A 13,863-nucleotide genomic window follows, 5' to 3' on the forward strand; every position below is an offset into this window, starting at 1 on the left:
AAGCTAAGTGTGGATAGTTGAAAGGGGATTTAAACCGTCGTCCTCCTGATACGAGCCCAGTGTCGCGGATGTGGTTTTCCTTGACTGAAGGTACTGGCGGTACACCGCTGATGAGCGTTTATATGTAAAGCGAAATGCAGGCGTGACGTCGGAAACAGTTTCCGATATGTCAGGCACCCACGATCTGGTGGTGATCAAAGGAGCTGGTATCTCGGATATTGCCCATCGTGCACTTACTGTTACACGGACGGCCGTTACATGTTTTGACGACATCCCATTCACGAAACAGGTTGAACCATCTTATTCGCCTTGGCAACAGGAGCACTCTGTCCGTCAAGTGTATTCGAGTGTATCATGAAATAGCTTCTGTTACTTTCAATTTTTCGGTACAGTTTGTATAAATTTCAGTCATACTCAGATAGTTTCATTTCTCATTTTTCAAGACTCGTCTGAGCAGCTTTGTCTGTCATCATTCCAAGACTTCAAAGGCGTAGATGTAGGTCGAGGCGGTGTTAGGAGTTTTTCTGTTTTGAACGTCTTTTTCTGTGTGAACTGCCACTAGTTTTGGAAGCAGGGCAATATCGCGACCACGCTCGGGAGAACTTGAAAAACTTTATGTACTTTGGAATTCCAGTGATCGGGTCCCAAAAAATGGTTCAAATGGTTCTGAGCACTATGGGACTTAACATCTGAGGTCATCAGTCCCCTAGAACTTAGAACTACTTAAACCTAACTAACCTAAGGACAATATACACATCCATGCCCGAGGCAGGATTCGAACCTGCGACCGTAGCGGATCGGGTCCCAGTTTAGACTTCCCGCTGATGGGAAGGTAATGAGAGTACGATATTTCAGTGCCTGTGTTATTCCGAATAACGATGCAGTGTTCCTTCGGACACACTTGCAAGCCGGCCAGTGTGGCCGAGTGGTTCTAGGCGCTTCAGTCTGGAACTGCGCGACCGCATCGGTCGCAGGTTCGAATCCTGCCTCGGGCATGGATGTGTGTGATGTCCTTAGGTTAGTTAGGTTTAGGTAGTTCTAAGTTCTAGGGGACTGATGACCTCAGCAGTTAAGTCCCATAGTGCTCAGAGCCATTTTGAACACACCCGGGCAAGCAATTTCCAAGTAAAGTTCTCCCCTGTCCGAGAATATACATAATGGGTGTACGAATACAGGTTGTAGACGCATGGTTGACGACATGTGGAAGTTTGCTGCTCTTGGGTCGTGCTCGGATAGCCAAATGGTAAGGCGACCGCTCGCGATAAGCGGGAAATTCGCGTTCGAGTTCCCGTTCGGCATACATTTTCACTGTCGTCATTCCATTATACAGCAGAAGGTTGTCCAAATTCGCAACTGCGAAAACATTTAATGTATTACTGAGAGCAGTCTGGCTGCGTCGAAGTGTGTGGGTGTGTTTTTTTTTTCTTTTTCAGAATGACGTTTCGATAAACAGTAATACAAGTAAATGTTAGCTGGCACTGCTGACAGTCAGAAAGGCAGCTAGTCGTAGAGTAAAGAGTGGGACAAGCGAAAAATTTTGATTTGTTTATAAGTAATACCAGATGAATTTGGCTAAGAAGAGTGTTGAGTAAGTAAATTACTTTAAGAGCGAAAATTATAATAGTGGTTGCGCCACAACTGATTTATGCAGACGTTCGCTTCGATAATCTGTTTTCTTAAAATTTAAGCTAGGCTATAGGAGTTTTGCCTGAATGTAGGAGTGTCCATAACGGTTACATGAAAGTTTATGTTCAGAGTATATTATCAGGAAGTTGCCAGAATAGATAGAAGAAATACTGTTTAGGTGTGTGAAAGCTGCTTCGTGAGCTAAAGCACGGCACGTAACCAGTGAATACTCTGTGAACCGACGTCATCTGGAAGAAGAGGAAGAGCAGTTATAAAGTTCCACCATTTTCAAGATCCTTTGTTGGATAAAAGTCTCTTCAGACCGGAGGCAGACGACAGCGTGGAGAAGGGTTTGCTGCGCGACCGCAGGGTCAAAGACACGGCCGGTAGCCGACGCGAGTCACGCCCGCGCAGGGCCGCGTCGAGTTGACGACGCTGCATATAGAGCGGCCACGGCGACAGAGGCAGTGTGTGTGCGTGTGTGTGTGTGTGTGTGTGTGTGTGTGTGTGTGTGTGTGTACACGGCACCCACGTGCGTTAAGTCGCTGCATCCACTCTGCAGCCGTGCCTGCAGTGCAGAGCTCTAGCTTGTGTATATGGAAATCGCTCGCCGACAAAGGTCGCATTTTGTTTATCCACCTGCCTGAATAAGTGGCACAGTGGTCGCGCCACGAAATGTCATCAGCTGTCGGGGGGGGGGGGGGGGGGGGGTACAAGCACGCAAGGAGGAATGTGGCCTGTGCGCATGCGTAAGACGAGTAGCGAAGTCCTTGAGGGAACATCAGCCGTCTCCATGTCACCGTGGTACGCGGGCCAGTATTGATACAGTCCAGGCTGTAGCCTCATTCCCAGCAAAAATGGCTCTGAGCACTATGCGACTTAACATCTGAGGTCATCAGTCCCCTAGAACTTAGAACTACTTACACCTAACTAACCTATGGACATCACACACATCCATGCCCGAGGCAAGTTTCGAACCTGCGACCGTAGCGGTCACGCGGTTCCAGACTGAAGCGCCTAGAACCGCTCGGCCCCAACGGCCGGTCACTGCCAGCACACATGGCCACAAGTGGCTGCGGATTATTCTGGCTTCGGGACACTACTGTAGGAAAATGAAAAGTCCAATTCTAAGTTAATGTTTTACAGTTGTTAATGTTAAAACTTCCTGGCAGATTAAAAATGTGTGCCGGGCCGAGACTCGAACTCGGGACCTTTGCCTTTCGCGGGCAAGTGCTCTACCGACTGAGCTACCCAAGCACGACTCACGCCCCGTCCTCACAGCTTTAATTCCGCCAGTACCTCGTCTCCTACCTTCCAAACTTCAAGCTGTGAGGACGGGGCGTGAGTCGTGCTTGGGTAGCTCAGTCGGTAGAGCACTTGCCCGGGAAAGGCAAAGGTCCCGAGTTCGAATCTCGGCCCGGCACACAGTTTTAATCTGCCAGGAAGTTTCATATCAGCGCACACTCCGCTGTAGAGTGAAAATTTCATTCTAGTTGTTAATGTTCTTCGTCCGCAGCTCGCGGTCTTGCGGTAGCGTTCTCGCTTCCCGCCCACGGGATCCCGGGTTCGATTCCCGGCACGGTCAGGGATTTTTCCTGCCTCGAGATGATTGGGTGTTGTTGTGTCGTCTGCATCATCATCATTCTTCCCAATTACGGTCGGAGGAAGGCAATGACAAACCACCTCAACTAGGACCTTACCTCACACGGCGGTGCGGGTCTCCCGCACCGTCCCCTACGCTCATCGGAGTATGGGACATCATCATCATCATCAACGTTCTTCGCTATGCAGAAGGAATTCAAGATAATGAAAAACGAAGAAGCAATGAGATCACTGCTCCTCATAAAGTTGCAAAACTTAAGTTGATCTTCTTTGCCCCTAGAACATTTGGTTCGGCCTTCACCGCCTTGGCGACAGTGCTGAAGTACCTTTCTGATAACTCGGCTATTGTCGCTTCAGCTTATTAAAAACTACAATGCGACTCTTCCTTAAGTGAGGCTTTTCCTGTTTTTTACTGGCTTTCGGGACATGCCCATCCAGAAGTCTCAATATATGAATGCTCGAATGCCAGTTATGACTATACGAGGAGGACAACGTAACACCCAGTCCCCGAGCAAAGAAAACCTCCAACCCCACCAGGAATCGAACAAGAGCCCCTTCGGTTAGCAATACTCCGCTTTGACCGTCTAGCTACCGAACTGGACAAGGCAGGGTGTTACTGCACATGGTATTTCTTTTAAATTTAATTCTTGATAGAATTTCTTCTCCCCCCCTCCCCCCGTGTTGATCATTACTCATTAGTCATAGGTTAAAATTGTGTTCGGGGCCTGAATTTCAATGTCTTTACACAGCTTGATAATTGCTAAGGAACAGCTGACACTTGCTAAGGAACAACTCCCAATTGGTACGGAACAACCGACAGTTGCTACGGAGCACCCGCCCAATGATAGTAAAAGGAAATGTAAAGGGCGGGACCTCAGCGAAGTGTGTACTCGAACGCTTTGTATGCATTCAACAGTTCATCCAGTACGGTGTTTGACGAAAGTGTGGTATCGATAGCTACGATGCCACGGCGTAAGTTAAGTTGGCTCTAGTACGAGAGACCGACGACAGCGACCTCTAGCAGGCGCTGTTGAGATCTACGAGCTCCGCTGCAGATTCAGCCCAGTTGATCTAGAGTAGACGGCCGGGACACTTCGCACCTCATTGCAAAGTTATGTACTCTTGCTAGAGTAAAGGTGATTTAAATTCATACTGCAGTACCGACGTGTATTACCTTTACCTTTACCTGCTCCTACTCACTTCCTTCATTCGACCACCTTTCAGTTTCCAGGAGCACATCCGCACGCCGCCTTCCAGGCGGGATACAAAAGAAAGTGGTCGTTGAACTGATTAGTGCGACACTCCGTATGGTACGGCAACATATCTGCAACACATCATTTGCTTGCCTACGATCGTGGACGAGCAGCTGGACAGCTTGAAGCTGGTCAAAGTGTCACTATTCTGGCTACAGTAACAAGTGTGTCCGAATGTGTCATCTCGCGATTAAAAAAAGGCTGCTGATGGAATAAATGCTATGCGAAAGAATGCTGGAAGTCGTAGACGGACCATCACACCGCGAGAGGATCGATATGTAGCCCTACTGGCGAAAAGGAACAGACATCTCAGTCTTAAGCAGATAGCTGCAGACCTTGCAACTGCTACCGGTACACATGCCTCTGCCAGAACAATTTTGTGGGGATTAAATCAGGCTGCGTTGTTTGCTATGAAGCCTATACAATGCATCCCACTTCAACCACGCGATTGTCGAGAAATAGTTATTTGGTGTAGGGAGGATCTTTTCTGGGGGGCAGCAACAATGGTCCAGAGTGATTTTCTCCGACGAATCCCGCTTCACTGTGGTAAGTGATTCTGGCCGCCAGTTGGTGTGAAGAGTGAGGTGAAAACATTATAAACCACGAAATGTTCATGAACATCATCGGTATGTCCCAGGCGTTATGGTGTAGGCAAGCATGATGCACAGTGGCCGAACACCGCTGCATGACTTCACGCGAGGTCCTGTTACAGCACAGCGGTATTGCCGGGAGCTTATTATGAATCATGTCTGTCTGTTTAGGGCTGCGGTAGGTTCCGACTTCCTGTTTATGGACGACAATATTCGCCCGCACAGGTTCAAATGGCTCTGAGCACTATCGAACTGAACTGCTGAGGTCATCAGTTCCATAGAACTTAGAACTACTTAAACCTAACTAACCTAAGGACATCACACAACACCCAGTCATCACGAGGCAGAGAAAATCCCTGACCCCGCCATGAGGAAGGAGACCAGACAGCGAAGTCATCGGTCTCATCGTGTTAGGGAAGTACGGGAAAGGAAGTAGGCTGTGCCTTTTCAAGGGAACCATTCCAGCATTTGCCTGGAGCGATTTAGGGAAATCACGGAAAGCGTAAATCAGGATGGCCGGACGCGGGATTGAACCGTCGTCCTCCCGAATGCGAGTCCAGCGTCTAACCATTGCGCCACCTCGCTCGGTTTGAAAATGGTACTGAGAAAGAAGCGGGACAATATCTCAACGGTTCGGTAGACAGCGTGAATGACAGGCGCAAAATGTGCATTAGTGACCGAGGAGGGCATATTTCTTACTGAGTGTCCGATATCGATCTTGATGTTGGGAGACTGACATACACTCCTGGAAATGGAAAAAAGAACACATTGACACCGGTGTGTCAGACCCACCATACTTGCTCCGGACACTGCGAGAGGGCTGTACAAGCAATGATCACACGCACGGCACAGCGGACACACCAGGAACCGCGGTATTGGCCGTCGAATGGCGCTAGCTGCGCAGCATTTGTGCACCGCCGCCGTCAGTGTCAGCCAGTTTGCCGTGGCATACGGAGCTCCATCGCAGTCTTTAACACTGGTAGCATGCCGCGACAGCGTGGGCGTGAACCGTATGTGCAGTTGACGGACTTTGAGCGAGGGCGTATAGTGGGCATGCGGGAGGCCGGGTGGACGTACCGCCGAATTGCTCAACACGTGGGGCGTGAGGTCTCCACAGTACATCGATGTTGTCGCCAGTGGTCGGCGGAAGGTGCACGTGCCCGTCGACCTGGGACCGGACCGCAGCGACGCACGGATGCACGCCAAGACCGTAGGATCCTACGCAGTGCCGTAGGGGACCGCACCGCCACTTCCCAGCAAATTAGGGACACTGTTGCTCCTGGGGTATCGGCGAGGACCATTCGCAACCGTCTCCATGAAGCTGGGCTACGGTCCCGCACACCGTTAGGCCGTCTTCCGCTCACGCCCCAACATCGTGCAGCCCGCCTCCAGTGGTGTCGCGACAGGCGTGAATGGAGGGACGAATGGAGACGTGTCGTCTTCAGCGATGAGAGTCGCTTCTGCCTTGGTGCCAATGATGGTCGTATGCGTGTTTGGCGCCGTGCAGGTGAGCGCCACAATCAGGACTGCATACGACCGAGGCACACAGGGCCAACACCCGACATCATGGTGTGGGGAGCGATCTCCTACACTGGCCGTACACCACTGGTGATCGTCGAGGGGACACTGAATAGTGCATGGTACATCCAAACCGTCATCGAACCCATCGTTCTACCATTCCTAGACCGGCAAGGGAACTTGCTGTTCCAAGAGGACAATGCACGTCCGCATGTATCCCGTGCCACCCAACGTGCTCTAGAAGGTGTAAGTCAACTACCCTGGCCAGCAAGATCTCCGGATCTGTCCGCCATTGAGCATGTTTGGGACTGGATGAAGCGTCGTCTCACGCGGTCTGCACGTCCAGCACGAACGCTGGTCCAACTGAGGCGCCAGGTGGAAATGGCATGGCAAGCCATTCCACAGGACTACATCCAGCATCTCTACGATCGTCTCCATGGGAGAATAGCAGCCTGCATTGCTGCGAAAGGTGGATATGCACTGTACTAGTGCCGACATCGTGCATGCTCTGTTGCCTGTGTCTATGTGCCTGTGGTTCTGTCAGTGTGATCATGTGATGTATCTGACCACAGGAATGTGTCAATAAAGTTTCCCCTTCCTGGGACAATGAATTCACGGTGTTCTTATTTCAATTTCCAGGAGTGTATGTCAAACATGAACGTTATTTACGTCTGTTAACCTGCTTTCCCTTGTGGTGATATGTCTACCATTTTTCGTTGTAAATGTACCACCCCACCTGTATTAAGTATGTACTGTGTTTCATATCGCCCATCATTGCCTGAAGTTATTCCTACCCAACAGTTTCTATGTTCTTAGCAACTGTCGAGCAATATATCATTTAGAAGCTGTTTCAAAGAGGTTATCTCATTCTCCTACAATCCGCTTTACCAACTCTTGGCTAAGGCAGTACTGGCAGGCTGTTTGGATGTCATCGGCAGCACGTGATAATTCCTGGCATCCAGCGAGAGAAAAGAGCATCCCATCCCACCTATCTCATCAACAGACATTCGCGCGGTACGTCTGGAAATTAGTCTCGCCGGCAATACATATGAGAGACACCACCCAAAAGTTAAAACACTATGCTAATTAAGATACATCTTCATTTATCGGACGACAATGCGCTACCGCATCGAAATGCGCAGGTGGGGGAGCTCTTGGAACGACAGGATATTCGGCGAACGGTCTGGCCTATCCGTATCCCTGACTTAAATCCCATGGAGTAGTATGTGATACGTTGGGAAGACGTACTGCAGCACGTCCATATTCACCAACAACCATCCAGCAACTGTAAACTGCGCTAATGCAGGAATGGAACGCCTTATCGCAAGAACTCTTTATCAAACTTATAACCAGTGTGGGAGCACGCTGCAGAACACGCATTAAGGTTCGTTGTGATCACACACACTATTAAGAATCCTGTCCCAATTTTTGTAGTGCCTAGGGACCTATCATGAATCGCGGTGGCTTCAGAGTCTTTGAATGGAAGTGTCATTCCTGTTCGCCTCATTATCTATTTCGTAGTTACCTTCTGTATTACTAGTATACTGTGTCAGTTCTTTGTGCATATTGTACGAGATTCCTCGAGCTGTTTTACTTGGTTAGTAGCACACCATGCTGTGACTTCCGCTCTTAAGGTTTGCACACCAATGTAGTGCACCCCAATCCCTCCGCCCATCCACCCACCGATTTCGACAAAAATCGCTGAGTGGCACAATGTGGACTGATATACGCCACTCCCCCCCCCCCCCCCCCCCTGTATTAACGTCTAGAAAGGATGCTACGCCCATCAGCTCCACGCTTTGTTCTGGGCCTGTTGTTCGGGCACTGACGGCTGACTAAGCAACTCCATTAGACGCTAGCCACTCTCATAGGAGACAGCTCTTCTGTGGGTCATCACGTTCCCGTCGCATACGTCTCTCCTTTGAAAGGGTTAGCCGCACATTTTTGTTTCTCGGTCACGGCCGCGGTCACTCGATATTTTTCACCGGAGGACAAGAAAGGAAATAAGAAGAGGACCTCAAATCCCAGAATCCGGTTCTTCTGGAAGCCTCTTATTAGGGAAGGATTGTCTACTGCACCCTCCCGAGTTATTGCCCCACGTGATGAGATTAAGGATACCTGCGACCGGAACACAGAAAAAAATAATAATAATCCGTGAAGCTAAGGTCTGTATCGGAGTGTAGTGGATCGGAGGTAATGCCAAGTTACGTCCCTCCTCCGACCATAGAGTCACGCTCACCTGCTTCACCTGTTGAATATTCGGCAGCAATCAGCTGAACATTCTGACTCGCACTGGAGATACGAGTTAGCATCTATATCCAGATTGGAATTCTCGTATCGTTGCCAAGAACGTAGCAGGGGTACGACATAATACAGTTTCTTCCTGTTCCATTAGCAGACAGATCATGACAACAAAGCTTACAATATATAATCTGCACTACGTAAGCCACCATACAGTGTATGGAGGAAGATTCATTTTGTACTAGGTCCATTGGACCACTTTTTTCGCTTTGTGATAGATGGCGCTGTAACAGTCACAAACGTATAAGTACGTGGTATCACGTAACATTCCGCCAGTGCGGACGGTATTTGCTTCGTGATACATTACACGTGTTAAATTGGACCGTTTATCAATTGCGGAAAAGTTCGATATCGTGTTGATGTATGGCTATTGTGATCAAAATACCCAACGGGCGTGTGCTATGTATGCTGCTCGGTATCCTGGACGACATCCGGACCGTTCGCCGGATAGTTACATTATTTAAGGAAACAGGAAGCGTTCAGCCACATGTGAAACGTCAAACTCGATCTGCAACAAATGATGATGCCCAAGTAGGTGTTTTAGCTGCTGTCGCGGCTAATCGGCACATCAGTAGCAGAGAAATTGCGCGAGAATCAGGAATCTCAAAAACGTTGGTGTTGAGAATGCTGCATCAACATTGATTGCACCCGTACCGTATTTCTATGCACCAGGAATTGCATGGCGACGACTTTGAACATTGTGCAGAGTTCTGCAACTGGGCACTAGAGAAATTACGGGACGATGACAGATTTTCTGCACGCGTTCTATTTAGCGACGAAGCGTCATTCAGCAACAGTGGTAACGTAAACCGGCATAATATGCACTATTGGGCAACGGAAAATCCACGATGGCTGAGACAAGTGGAACATCAGCGACCTTGGCGGGTTAATGTATGGTGCGGCATTATGAGAGGAAAGATAATTGGCCCCCATTTTATCGATGGCAATCTAAATGGTGCAATGTATGCTGATTTCCTACGAAATGTTCTACCGATGTTACTACAAGATGTTTCACTGCATGACAGAATGGCGATGTATTTCCAACATGATGGATGTCAGACACATAGTTCGCGTGCGGTTGAAGCGGTATTGAATAGCATATTTCATGACAGGTAGATTGGTCGTGGAAACACCGTACCATGGCCCGCACGTTCACCGGATCTGGCGTCCCCGGATTTCTTTCTGTGGTGATAGTTGAAGGATATTTGCTATCGTGATCCGCCGACAATGCCTGACAACATGCGTCAGCTGCATTGAGGTTGACGGACATCATTTTGAGCATTTATTGCACTAATGTGGTATTTACAGGCAATCACGCTGTAACAGCATTGGTTCTCAGAAATAATAAGTTCACAAAGGTACATGTATCACATTGGAACAACCGAAATAAACTGTTCAAACGTACCTACGTTCTGTATTTTAATTTAAAAAACCTACCTGTTACCAACTGTTCGTCTAAATTTGTGAGCCATATGTTTCTGACTATTACAGCGCCATCTATCACAAAGCGAAAAAAGTGGTCCAACTAAAACATTCATATTTCTTTACGTACTACACGAATATGTAATAAAAATGGGGGTTCCTATTTTAAAAAAAACGCAATTGATATCCGTTTTACCTATGGCAGCGCCATCTAGCGGACCAACCATAGCGCCATCTGGTTTCCCCCTTCAAGCTAGACAAGTTTCGTTCTTTGTAGTTTTTTCATATGACGATTACTTCATGAGATATTTCGCCCGGTCACGATCAATGGACCACCTTGTATAGTGTCTGGAACTGCGCTGCGGACACTGTGGAGAAATGGCAGCGCATTCTTCGTCAAGAGCGGAAATCAGAAAAGGCGGTGATGTTGGACGCTGGAGTTTGGAGCGAAGTCGACGTTCTACTTCATTCCAAAGGCGTTCCATTGGCTTCAGGTCGGAACTCTGGGAAACCAGTTCATTTCAGAAATTTTATGGTCACCAAGCCATTGCCTCACTGATGCAGCTTTATGACATGATCATAGGTGGACGGCCTTGCTAGTAAAAGAGCATGTTGAAAAGTAATGCGGCCCCATGTCGCAAAACTTGTCAAAACATACTTGGAAACATTGAAATGGGAAGTCTTACCCCACCTGCCCTATCCTCCAATTAAAGTTCCCTCAGACTACCACCTTTTTCGATCAATAGCACATGGCCTGGCTGACCATCACTTCCGGTCGTATGAACAAGTGCGTAATAGGTTCGATTCATTGACCACTCCGCCGCAGGACTCGTCTGCTGACCGCAAGATGGGAGAAAATAGTGGTCAGCGATGGCTAATAGTTTGAATCTTAGAATTTTTGAGAGTCTTCCCCAATAAAGCCTCGAATTTCGAAAAAAAAATGGCGAAAGCAAAGTTCTAAACCTGTTATTTGTGTATTAAATGTTACAATTTCATACAATTATTTCTTTTTTTTCTCTGAAGAAAACTTACGGAATACGGTTATTAATGGATAACTGCACAATATAAACTAATGAAGCGTGTCAGGATAGATCACGCTTCAGCAGGAACTCTTGTGTGAGGGGTTAGTGTGAATAAATCGGAGAGCACTACTGTCCAGAGTTTCCAGACGGGTAACGCCGTTCATGGCATGTCGCCCCTGGCTTTGCGTTCATAAAAGGTGTATGGAGCGGACAAAGCTGCCGGGGCGATTTGGGGGAGGGGGGAGGGGGGGAGCGAGATTTCAATGATTCACTTGTGGGGAGAGATTACACGCAGGTGTGATATTTTTTCTGTACTAATCGATAGATGCACGAGGTTTTGAACTGTTCCAGGCTCTGTTCCCGCGAGATGCTCACATAGCGCCACTGACTAACGCGAGGAGATGCGGGTCAAACGTACGAGGTATGCTAAAGAAGAAGAAAACGGACATTGTCTTCTGCGGAAGAAGGAAATACTATTGGTTCATTCCCATCTCATCAGTACTACCTTCAGCCGACAGGCTACTTTTTACCTCCACAAAAGCAGGGTAATGCATATTCCGTATCACATTTAATTTGTGACCTGAGGCGTGCTGTGGCCAACTGACGTGGTCACTGTACTAAACAATGAACTCGCATTCGGGAGGGCGGCGGTTCAAATCCCCGTCCGGTCATCCTGGTACAGGATTTCCGCGGTTCCCAAAATGGCTTACTTTCGATTGTCGGGATGGTTGCTTTGAGAAGAACAGAGCCGATTTCTTTACTTACTCTTCCCCACCACAGCTTGCGTTCCATCTTTAACGACACAATCGACGAGACGTCAGACCCTCGTCTTCCATTCTTCTAATCTGTGGCGACGTCCACGAACTCATTTTGTTGAGCGCTTTGGCGTATTAGTATCCAGAGGACATTCACCAAAGATTCATTCATAAGATAACCGTTGTTGCTCGGGTTGAGAATGTCATTTCAAAAGCATTTGACCTCGCATAGGCCAAAATTCAGGATTTATATGCATAGATACAGAAGTGGGTCCGAGCTTTTTTGGATGTCAGAGTTGGTCGTTCTCCGTATTTGGTGGGTGTTCATGTTACGCTGCTGGCCATTAAAATTGCAAGACCATGAAAACAGAATGCAGCAAATGTCAAATTGGCGTGATGCGTACTGCATAAGTGCTCAAAGTGCCAGGTGGCTATAATTAGAGTACAGCTATTTACAGAACTCCAGTGAGCGCCGTAATTCTCGTATGGCAGCGAACCTTGGTAGATATTCTAATACATTAACGCGGAACCGATTTACGCTGAAAAAAGAAATTGTTGCAATTTTGGCCACCAGGTGCACTGTGAACGAAAAAAAGATGCATAGAAATGTTTCCGTATGTAAAAGCTTAGGAACGGAACGTGGTAGAAAACGTCAGCCGGCCGAAGTGGCCGTGCGGTTAAAGGCGCTGCAGTCTGGAACCGCAAGACCGCTACGGTCGCAGGTTCGAATCCTGCCTCGGGCATGGGTGTTTGTGATGTCCTTAGGTTAGTTAGGTTTAACTAGTTCTAAGTTCTAGGGGATTAATGACCTCAGCAGTTGAGTCCCATAGTGCTCAGAGCCATTTGAACCATTTTTTAGAAAAGGTCAAACAAGTGAAAAAGGCATAATGTTGATTTTATTATTAACCCCGCCACTTACACAGTCTGCGCCAGATTTGCAGCTGGTGGCTAAAATTGGAACTAATTAATTTTTTCCAGGGTAAATCGGTTCCCCGTTAACGCATTAGCGTATCTACCGATTTCCGCTGTCAGAACACTTGGACCTCCATGAGTAGTGCACTTTAATTATAACCACCCAGCAGGTAGAATATAGAGTGTAGGTACATTTTGTATACAAGGCACGATTGCTCTGCCAGATTCATTTATAAATCGCGGTTTAATATACCGTTTTTTTTATTTTTTTGGTGGGTAGATCTTGTTATGCCTAATCTAAGAATCAGAAATTTCTACTAGCACATGTTTGAATTCGACAGTGGCAAGACCGTGGCCTATCGAGAATGCGGTTTATTGTTCTGCGAGGTCTGAATAGATGGGTTCAGGAGACCATCCCATACACAGCACAGACTCTCAGCTGCTCCACACGACTACCGCCCAAGACGGAATGTATCGTTCGCCATCCTTGAAAGATTCGATAGCCACACCAGGTTCCTTAAGTCAGGAACTGGGGTTGTTTGCAGCAAGAACAGTAAGGAAGGAGGAAGGAAGATTAGAGACTATAGTCTCGTCGATAGCACGGTCATTAGACACCGAGTACAAGATCGGTTAACTGAAAGGTCGGCGAATAAAAAAGGTCGCGCCCTTTTCAAAGGAACGATTCCGCCATTTGCCTGAGACTATTTTAGGGAAATCACGGAAAATCTAAATCTGGATGGCCGAACGGAATTTCAGCCGAGCCGCGCGGGATTAGCCGAGCGGTCTAGGGCGCTGCAGTCACGGACTGTGCGGCTGGTCCCGGCGGAGGTTCGAGTCCTCCCTCGGGCATGGGTTCAAAAAT

The 13,863-nt window shown here is 48.0% G+C and overlaps 1 protein-coding gene and 2 non-coding genes across 3 annotated transcripts in view; 1 reads left to right on the top strand and 2 right to left on the bottom strand.

Annotated features, from left to right (window-relative positions):
* LOC126253012 (phospholipid phosphatase 1-like) overlaps positions 1–13,863 on the bottom strand; it is an 889,365-nt gene that overhangs the window by 310,389 nt on the left and 565,113 nt on the right. The gene's annotated exons all lie outside the window — the stretch shown is intronic.
* Trnas-cga (transfer RNA serine (anticodon CGA)) lies at positions 2,810–2,884 on the bottom strand. Its single transcript has one exon. It is a non-coding gene; the product is annotated as a tRNA-Ser (tRNA).
* Positions 2,976–3,050, top strand: Trnas-gga (transfer RNA serine (anticodon GGA)). Its single transcript has one exon. It is a non-coding gene; the product is annotated as a tRNA-Ser (tRNA).

Source organism: Schistocerca nitens, chromosome 4 (assembly GCF_023898315.1).
Source record: "Schistocerca nitens isolate TAMUIC-IGC-003100 chromosome 4, iqSchNite1.1, whole genome shotgun sequence".
Taxonomy (NCBI): domain Eukaryota; kingdom Metazoa; phylum Arthropoda; class Insecta; order Orthoptera; family Acrididae; genus Schistocerca; species Schistocerca nitens.